Source organism: Bubalus bubalis, chromosome 13, assembly GCF_019923935.1.
Source record: "Bubalus bubalis isolate 160015118507 breed Murrah chromosome 13, NDDB_SH_1, whole genome shotgun sequence".
Classification (NCBI taxonomy): domain Eukaryota; kingdom Metazoa; phylum Chordata; class Mammalia; order Artiodactyla; family Bovidae; genus Bubalus; species Bubalus bubalis.
In genome coordinates, this window is record NC_059169.1 from 83,215,836 (window position 1) to 83,226,748 (window position 10,913).

A 10,913-nucleotide genomic window follows, 5' to 3' on the forward strand; every position below is an offset into this window, starting at 1 on the left:
TTATAAAAACAGTGTTTTTTTGTTTTGTTTTGTTTTGTTTGGGGGGGGAGTGGTGTTGTTTATTTTTTTGGAATGATTAAGCTTTTATTTTAAAGCACACCATTTTAAAAAATGAAGTATAGTTGATTCATAATGTTGTGCTGATTTATGCTGTACAGCCAAATGATTCAGCTGAACATTTATATATACATTTTTTTTTAATTTTCTTTTCCTTTATGGTTTATCATAGGATACTGAACATAGTTCTCTGTGCTATAAAGTAGAATCTTGGTGTTTATCCATAATACAGAATTAATCACAGCTACTGAGCCAATAAAGTAGCTTATCAAAAGGATAAACTATGGACATTTGTAACAATATCTTGTATCAAGAGCTCAATTAGAAGGAATCAAACTAATTATAAAAGAATTAAAAGTACAAAGGATATAAAATCTTAGGGCAATAAATAAATTTATAATTCATTTCAATAGTTGCTTTAATCCATATAACTTGTGCTTTTTCAATTATCTTTTGAACAGCTTATGTTATCTGCTGATTCATCCACAGCACATAAATAAAGCACAAGTTTAACACTTGTTCATTTTCATGATTTTCCCATTTCCTGAAAACTATCTCTTAAGTTGTAAAGGTTTCCCATTGTGATGCCTACTTGATTCACCTGTCAGAGACTGGAAAACTTTGTCACCAGAAAGTGTACCTGGGTGGTATAAAACCACTTATCTCTTCTCTATTTCTAGAGGTGAATCCAAAGCAGCAATAGAATTGTACTGATTCTCTGTTTTTCAAATTATAATTTTCTACTTCACTAATTTTGTTTTTGTTTCTAAAGTATAATAAGTCAATCCCCATTTAGAATTTGGCTCTAGGTTCTGTCACTTGATAATCTCTGTAAATTGACTGGTGATTTATGGAGATGTATTTTCTGTTGGGTAAAAATGGCATAATCTTCTGTCTTTTTTTTTTTTTTTTAAGAGTTTTCTACTTGACTCCTTGCCTCTTTCAAATCTCAAATCTATTCAGAATTTTGTGCCTACCAAACAGTGAGTATCTAGATGCATTTATTTAACAAAATTCACTGATTGGTGAATTTTATATTTCAATGTTTGTAATTGACCCATGACTAAAATTTTAGAATGGAAGAAATAAGTTTTATTTTCTTGTCTTTGTTTCACTTTTTGTATTAATAATTCAGAAACGTATTAGCGATTGTGTGAACACTTAATATCATCTTGCATTCTGATGAAATTTATAAAATTAGACTATTTTGTTGTTGTTTAGTGTGATTTTTGTGACCAAATGGGCAGTAGTACACTAGACTTTCCTGTCCTTCACTTATCTCTCAGAGTTTGCTCAAATTCATGTCCATTGAGTTTGTGATGCTATCTAACTATATCATCCTCTATCATTCCCTTCTCTATTTGCTTTCAGTCTTTGCCAGCATCAGGGTTTTTTCCCAGTGGGTCAATTCTGCATCAGGTAGCCAAAGTACTGAAGTTTGAGCTTCAGCATCAGTCTCATCCAATGAATATTCAAGGTTGATTTCCTTTAGGATTGACTGGTTTGATCTCTTCATAATCTAAGTGAATCTCAAGAGTTTTCTCCAGCACCACAATTTAAGAGTATCAATTCTTCAGCCCTCAGCCTTTTTATGGTCTGACTCTCACATCCATGCATAATTAAAGGAAAAAACAAAAACATAGCTTTGACTATATGGACATTTGTTCAAAAAAGTGATGTCTCTGCTTTTTAATATACTGCCTAAGTTTGTCATAGCTTTCCTTCCAAGGAGCAAGTATCTTTTAATTACATGATTACAGTCACCACTGGCAGTGACTTTGGAGCCCAAGGAAATAAAATATGTCACTGCTTCCACTTTTTCCCCTTCTATTTACCATAAAGAGATGGGACAGGATGCCATGATCTTATTCTGTTAATGCTGAATTTATTTTATTATTATATTGTTTTTTACTGTGCTGGGTCTTTGTTGCTGTGTGCAGGCTTTCTCTGGTTGCAGTGCATGGACATCTCATTGTTGTGGCTTCTCTGTTGTGGCATGCAGACTCTAGAGCACATGACCTTCAGCAGTTGTGGCACACAGGCTTAGTTGCCCTTTGGCATGTGGAATATTTCCAGACTAGGGATTGAAACCATGTTCCCTGCATTGGCAGACAGATTCCTAGCAGCTGGACCACGAGAGAAGTCCTTAATGTTGTTTTAAGTCATCTTTTTGTCCTCCTCCTTCACCAGCATCTAGAGGCTCTTTAGTTCTTTACTTTTGGCCATTAGAGTGATATCATATGCATATCTGAGGTTGTTGATGTTTCTACTGGTAATGTTGATTCCAGCTTGTGATTCATCTCATCTGGACTTAAGCTAAGTAAGCAGGGTGCCATATGCAGTTTTGAAGCAATCAGTTGTTCCATGTCTGGTTCTAACTATTGCCCCTTGACCCACATACAAGTTTTTCAGGAGACAGGTGAGGTAGTCTGGTAGTCCCATCTCTTTAAGAATTTTCCAGTTTTGTGTGATTTACAAGGTCAAAGACCTTAACATAGTCAGTGAAGCAGAAATAGATCTTTTTTTCTGGAACTTCCTTGCTTTCTCTTTAACTATATTGGATTATTGAAATAAATATGTGATTTGTAACTTGAATATTACTAAATTTCCCCCAAAATAGCAGTTGTATTTATAATTCTTCAATGTAATAAGAAAGTACTAATATACAAATAATTCCTAAATATTTTCAGAATCCAAATTCACATACTTTAGGTAAAATTTTGGCTACTGAAACTTGTTTAATAATTTTGGTCTACTAAAAAAAAAAAAAAAAAACTATGCCATATCTGGCTATCAATAATATATATAGTACAAACATAAATTTGCATTTTGGTTGGATATGTTCTTTTTACCAATTAACTACTTCTATGTAATATTTCAATTTAATGTTAAAATTATGAGAAAAATATGTTTGTATATAACTAACTAGTATTGTTAGTCTAAGAAACATTAATCCAACAGTAGTTACATTCTTAATAAATAAATTAAAAAACAATTTCCAAGAGTTTTAGGAAGCTTAAAATCATGGGCTACTATTATATTGATTTAATACACCCATTATTAATACCAAGATAATTTTTTTAAAAATTTTATTTTATTTTTAAACTTTACAATATTGTATTGGTTTTGCCAAATATTGAAATGAATCCGCCACAGGTATACATGTGTTCCCCATCCTGAACCCCGCTCCCTCCTCCCTCCCCAGACCATCCCTCTGGGTCGTCCCAGTGCACCAGCCCCAAGCATCCAGTATCGTGCATCAAACCTGGACTGGCAACTCGTTCCATATATGATATTATACGTATTTCAATGCCATTCTCCCAAATCATCCCACCCTCTCCCTCTCCCACAGAGTCCAAAAGATTGTTCTATACATCAGTGTCTCTTTTGCTGTCTCATATACAGGGTTATTGTTACCATCTTTCTAAATTCCATATCTATGCGTTAGTATACTGTATTGGTGTTTTTCTTTCTGGCTTACTTCACTCTGTATAATAGGCTCCAGTTTCATCCACTCCATTGTGTATATGTACCACAGCTTTCTTATCCATTCAGCTGCTGATGGACATCTAGGTTGCTTCCGTGTCCTGGCTATTATAAACAGTGCTGTGATGAACATTGGGGTACACGTGTCTCTTTCAATTCTGGTTTCCTCAGTATGTATGCCCAGCAGTGGGATTGCTGGATCATAAGGCAGTTCTAAAATCAGTTTTTTAAGGAATCTCCACACTGTTCTCCATAGTGGCTGTACTAGTTTGCATTCCCACCAACAGTGTAAAAGGGTTCCCTTTTCTCCACATCATCTCCAGCATTTATTGCTTGTAGCCTTTTGGATTGCAGCCATTCTGACTGGCCCAGGGTAATTTTTAAAGTAAGAAATCATACTGAAAAATGAATTGGTAAGTACAATTTTGTATAATTTTATTTTTTATTTTTATGGTAAATAAAGACTGTTTATTTGAGTCTGTAAATAAATGTTCTTTTTTGCCACTTTGAGAACGTGATCACATTAGGAGGTGGGACTTTTGGGAAGTAATTAGGATCAGATAAGGTCATGAGGGTGAGCCATCATGAATGGGATGAATGTCTTCAGAAGTCACAAAAGAGCTTGTTTCTTCTCTGTACTTTCAGCCATAAGGGGAAAGAACAAGTTGGCAGTCTGCAAACCAAAAGAATCCTCTCACCAGAACATGTCTATGTCAGCTCCATAATTTTGAAAACTGTGAGAAATAAATTTTGGTCATTTACCAGTCACCCAGTTTATGATATTTTGTTATAATAGCCTGAACTAAGATGTCAGCTTTATCTAAAACCTTGTGGCAAAAAAAAAGCTTGACATCTACAGAAGCTATGAGTTTCTACTTACAGTTTTATATATAGAAATTGTGATATACACATATACATATTACAATGTCTTTATCCATTTATACATCAATGAACACTTAAGTTGTTTCCATCTCTTGGCTATTGTAAATAATGCTGCAAAAATCATAATTAGCATATATCTTTCCAAGTTAGTGTTTTCATCTTCTTGGGATAAATACTGAGAAGTGGAATTCCTATATCATAATGTAGAACAAAGCTAGTGGAAGTGATGGAATTCCAGATGAACTATTTAAAATCCTAGAAGATGATGCTTTGAAAGTGCTTCACTCAATATGCCAGAAAGTTTGGAACACTCAGCAGCAGCCACAGGACTGAAAACAGTTAGTTTTAATTCTAATCCCAAAGAAAGACAATGCCAAAGAATGCTCAAACTGCAGTACAATTGTGCTCATTTCACATGCTTGAAACGTAATGCTCAAAATCCTTTAAGCTAGGCTTCAATAGCACATGAAATGAGAATGTGCAGATTGTACAAGCTCAATCTAGAAAACGCAGAGGAACCGGAGACCAAATTGCCAACATACGTTGGGTCATAGAAAAGGCAAGAAAATTCCAAAAAAAATCTACTTTTGCTTCATTGATTATGCTAAAGCTGCTGATGGAGTGGATCACAACAAACTGTGGAAAATTCTTAAAAAGATGGTAATATCAGACCATTTTACCTACCTCTTGAGAAACCAGTATGCTGGTCAAGAAGCAATAGTTAGAATCAGACATCAAACAACAGACTGGTTCAAAATTGGGAAAAGAGTACTTCGAGGTTGTATATTGTCACCCTCCTTATTGAACTAATGGGCTTCCCTTGTGACTTAGCTGATAAAGAATCTGCCTGCAATGTGGGAGAACTGGGTATGATCCTTGGGTTGGGAAGATCCCCTAAAGAAGGGAAAGACTACTCACTTCAGTCTTCTGGCCTGGAGAATTTCATGTACAGTATAGTACATTAGGCCCCAAATAGTGGGACACAACTGAGAGATTTTCACTTTGACTTTATATAACTCATATGCAGAGTACATCATGCAAAATGCCATGCTGAATGAATCACAAGCTGGAATCAAAATTGCCTGGAGAATTATCAACAACCCCAGATATGCAGAAAATACCACTCTAATGGCAGTAAGTTAGGAAGAACTAAAGAGCCTCTTAATGAAGAGTAAGAAGGACAGTGAAAAACTCGACTTAAAACTCAGCAATCAGAAAACTAAGATTGGGGCACCTGTTCCCATCTCTTCATGGCAAATGGATGGGAATAAAATGGAAACAGTGACAGATTTTATATTCTTGGACTCCAAAATCACTGCAGATTGTGACTACAGCCAAGAAATTAAAAGATACTTGTTCTTTGGAAGAAAAGGTGTGACAAATCCTGACACCCTATTAAAAAGTAGAGACATCTCATTGCCAGCAAAGGTTTGTATAGTCAAAACTATAGTTTATCCAGTCGTCATGTATGGATGTGAGAATTGGACCATAAAGAAGGCTGAATATTTTCTGGAGGGTTTTTTTTTTATCATAAATGGATGTTGAATTTTGTCAAAGGCTTTCCTCAACATAATAAAAGCTATATATGATAAACACACAGCAAACATTATCCTCAATGGTGAAAAATTGAAAGCATTTCCCCTAAAGTCAGGAACAAGACAAGGGAGCCCACTCTCACCACTACTATTCAACATAGTTTTGGAAGTTTTGGCCACAGCAATCAGAGCAGAAAAAGAAATAAAAGGAATCCAAATTGGAAAATAAGAAGTAAAACTCTCACTGTTTGCAGATGACATGATCCTCTACATAGAAAACCCTAAAGATTCCACCAGAAAATTACTAGAGCTAATCAATGAATATAGTAAAGTTACAGGATATAAAATTAGCATACAGAAATCCCTTGCATTCCTAGACATCAACAATGAGAAAACAGAGAAATTAAGGAAACAGTTCCATTCACCACTGCAACGAAAAGAATAAAACACTTAGGAATATATCTACCTAAAGAAACAAAAGACCTATATATAGAAAACTATAAAACACTTTTTAAATAAATCAAAGAGGACACTAATAGATTGAGAAATATACCGTGTTCATAGATCAGAAGAATCAATATTGTAAAAATGAGAATACTACCCACAGCAATCTATAGATTCAATGCAATCCCTATCAAGCTACCAATGGTATTTTTCACAGAGCTAAATCAAATAATTTCACAATTTGTATGGAAATACAAAAAAAAAAAAAAAACTCAAATAGCCAAAGCAATCTTGAGAAAGAAGAATGGAACTGGAGGAATCAAACTGCCTGACTTCAGGCTCTACTACAAAGCTACAGTCATCAAGACAGTATGGTACTTACACAAAAACAGAAATATAGATCAATGGAACAAAATAGAAAGCCCAGAGATAAATCCACGTACCTATGAGCAACTTATCTTTGACAAAGGAGGCAAGAATATACAATGGAGAAAAGACAATCTCTTTAACAAGTGGTGCTGGGAAAACTGGTCACTCATTTGTAAAAGAATGAAACTAGAAAACTTTCTAACACCATACACAAAAATAAACTCAAAATGGCTTAAAGATCTAAACATAAGACCAGAAACTATAAAACACCAAGAGGAGAACATAGGCAAAAGACTCTCTGACATAAATCACAGCAGGATCTCTATGACCCACCTCCCAGAATATTGAAAATAAAAGCAAAAATAAACAAATGGGACCTAATTAAAAGCTTCTGCACAACAAAGGAAACTATAAGCAAGGTGAAAAGACAGCCTTCATAATGGGAGAAAATAATAACAAATAAAACAACTGACAAAGAATTAATCTCAAAAATATGCAGGCAACCCTTGCAGCTCAATTCCAGAAAAATAAATGACCCAATCAATAAGTGGGCCAAAGACCTAAACAGACATTTCTCCAAAGAAGATATACAGATGGCTAACAAACACATGAAAAGATGCTCAACATAACTCATTATCAGAGAAATGCAAATCAAAACCACAATGAGCTACCATTTCACGCCAGTCAGAATGGCTGCTATCCAAAAGTCTACAAGTAATAAATGCTGGAGAGGGTGTGGAGAAAAGGGAACCCTCTTACACTGTTGGTGGGAATGCAAACTCGTACAGCCACTATGGAGAACAGTGTGGAGATTCCTTAAAAAACTGGAAATAGAACTACCTTATGATCCAGCAATCCCACTGCTGGGCATACACACCGAGGAAACCAGAATTGAAAGAGACACGTGTACCCCAATGTTCATCACAGCACTGTTTATAATAGCCAGGACATGGAAGCAACCTAGATGTCCATCGGCAGCTGAATGGATAAGAGAGCTGTGGTACATATACACAATGGAGTATTACTCAGCCATTAAAAAGAATACATTTTGAATCAGTTCTAATGAGGTGGATGAAACTGGAGCCTATTATACAGAGTGAAGTAAGCCAGAAAGAAAAACACCAATACAGTATACTAATGCATAGATATGGAATTTAGAAAGATGGTAACAATAACCCTGTATGTGAGATAGCAAAAGAGATACAGATGTATAGAACAGTCTTATGGACTCTGTGGGAGAGGGTGGGATGATTTGGGAGAATGGCATTGAAACATGTATAATATCATATATGAAATGAATCACCAGTCCAGGTTTGATGAAGGATACAGGATGCTTTGGGCTAGTGCACTGGGATGACACAGAGGAATGGTGTGGGCAGGGAAGTGGGAGGGGGGTTCAGGATGGGGAACATGAGTACACCCATGGCAGATTCATGTCAATGTATGGCAAAACCAATACAATATTGTAAAGTAATTAGCCTCCAATTAAAACAAATAAATCTATATTAAAAAAACAAAAAACAAGGCTGAATGCCAAAGAATTGATGCTTTTGAATTGCTTTGGAAAAGACCACAAGTAGATAAGACCTGATGCTGGGAAAGACTGAGGGGAGGAGTTGAAGGGCGCAACAGAGAATGAGATGATTGGATGGCATCACTGATTCAGTCCACATGAGTTTTAAGCAAAATACATGAGGTAGTGAAGGACAGGGAATGTGTCATATTGTAGTTCATGGGGTCACAACAAGTCTGGAAAAACTTTGTGACAACAACAAGGTAACTCTATTTATAATTTTAATTTTTTTTTTTTTTTAGAAATCTCAGTGCTGTTTTCCATGATGATATCAGTTTACATATCTACAAACTACACAAATGATCCCATTTCTCTACATCATCACTAACACTTGTTTCCTGTCTTTTTGATAATAGTCATGGTAACATGTATGAACTAAGATCTTACTGTGATTTTAACTTGCATCTTTCTGATTAGTGAGGTTGAGACTGTTTTCAGGTACCTATTGACAATCTGCAGGTCAGGAAGCAACAGTTAGAACTGGACATGGAACAACAGACTGGTTCCAAATAGGAAAAGGAGTTCGTCAAGGCTGTATATTGTCACCCTGTTTATTTAACTTATATGCAGAGTATATCATGAGAAATGCTGGACTAGAAGAAGCACAAGCTGGAATCAAGATTTTCGGGAGAAATATCAATAACCTCAGATATGCAGATGACACCACCCTTATGGCAGAAAGTGAAGAGGAACTCAAAAGCCTCTTGATGAAAGTGAAAGAGGAGAGTGAAAAAGTTGGCTTAAATCTCAACATTCAAAAAATTAAGATCATGGCATCTGGTCCCATCACTTCATGGGAAATAGATGGGGAAACAGTGGAAACAGTGTCAGACTTTATTTTTCTGGGCTCCAAAATCACTGCAGATGGTGATTGTAGCCATGAAAATAAAAGACGCTTGCTCCTTGGAAGGAAAGTTATGACCAACCTAGATAGTATATTGAAAAGCAGAGATATTACTTTGCCAACAAAGGTCCATCTAGTCAAGGCTATGGTTTTTTTCAGTGGCCATGTATGGATGTGAGAGTTGGACTGTGAAGAAAGCTGAGTGCCAAAGAATTGATGCCTTTGAACTATGGTGTTGGAGAAGACTCTTGAGAGTCCCTTGGATTGCAAGGAGATCCAACCAGTCCATCCTAAAAATCAGTCCTGCGTGTTCTTTGGAAGGACTGATGCTGAGGCTGAAACTCCAGTACTTTGGCCACCTCATGAGAAGAGTTGACTCATTGGAAAAGACTCTGATGCTGGGAGGGATTGAGGGCAGGAGGAGAAGGGGACGACAGAGGATGAGATGGCTGGATGGCATCACCGACTCAATGGATATGAGTTTGAGTGAACTCCAGGAGTTGGTGATGGACAGGGAGGCCTGGTGTGCTGCAATTCATGGGGTCACAAAGAGTCAGACATGACTGAGCGACTGAACTAAACTGACTGATGTTTTCTTTGGGGAAAAAAAAAAAAAAGTTTATTCATATATCCTGCCCATTTTTTAGATTGCTTAGCTATTGCATTTATACCAATTCCTCACTGCTTTGTATTTTGCTAAGAACTTGCTATGTATTTCTATGGCTAGATAATGCACTGCTAAGTCGCTTCAGTTATGTCCGATTCTTTGCAACCCCATAGACAGTAGCCCACCAGGCTCTGCCATCCCTGGGATTCTCCAGGCAAGAACACTGGAGTGGGTTGCCATTTCCTTCTCCAATGCATGAAAGTGAAAAGTGAAAGTGAAGTTGCTCAGTCGTGTCCGACTGAGTGCGACCTCATGGACTGCAGGCTACCAGGGGATTTTCCAGGCAAGAGTACTGGAGTGGGGTGCCATTGCCTTCTCCAGATAATGCACAGTAAACAGTAAATATCACAATGAAAACCCTTATAAAATTTTAACATTGTCATAAAAAATTACAAAAGAACAATTGTAAGGGTACATGAAAAATGATTTTATTTGCTTGTAGAGACCAAAGAGACCACTTTCCCTGGTTTTTCACAGTTTGTTTCCTTGGAGACATGGTGAATCTGAGTCCTTGTTCTAAGATTGAAAAATAGAAAAAAAACTCTCTAGGGATTAAGGTCAGCCTCAATTTTCTACAATTTAGAGATGTATCCAAAGTCACATGCTAATTAAATTTTAGATATGTATGCAAGTACCTCCAAAATTAACTCAGGGTAAATTATAAATCATGTTTGTCTGACTTGTATATTAGTATGGAAAGATAATTTTGTTGCCAATATTGCTTTATTTTCCAAGTAAATTCCACTAAATTGTATCTGGAAAGCAAAGCCTATCTACTTAATAGTGGTTTTTGAAGAAAGCACTTTCCTTTTCTAGGAAAATTCATACACCCATATTTTTTTTTTTCTTTCTTTAAGAATTCATGACATCTACTGTACTCTCTAAATTGCTCCTCACTCCTGGCTTAACTATATAATCTTAAGTATTATTTTACCCAACTAAAGTACAGACATGACACAATTCATAAATAATCCTACATACAAGCTTAAAATGTAAAGATATTCTCCTACATTATTTCAAAACCATTGTCACATCTTACTACATTATCCATAAATC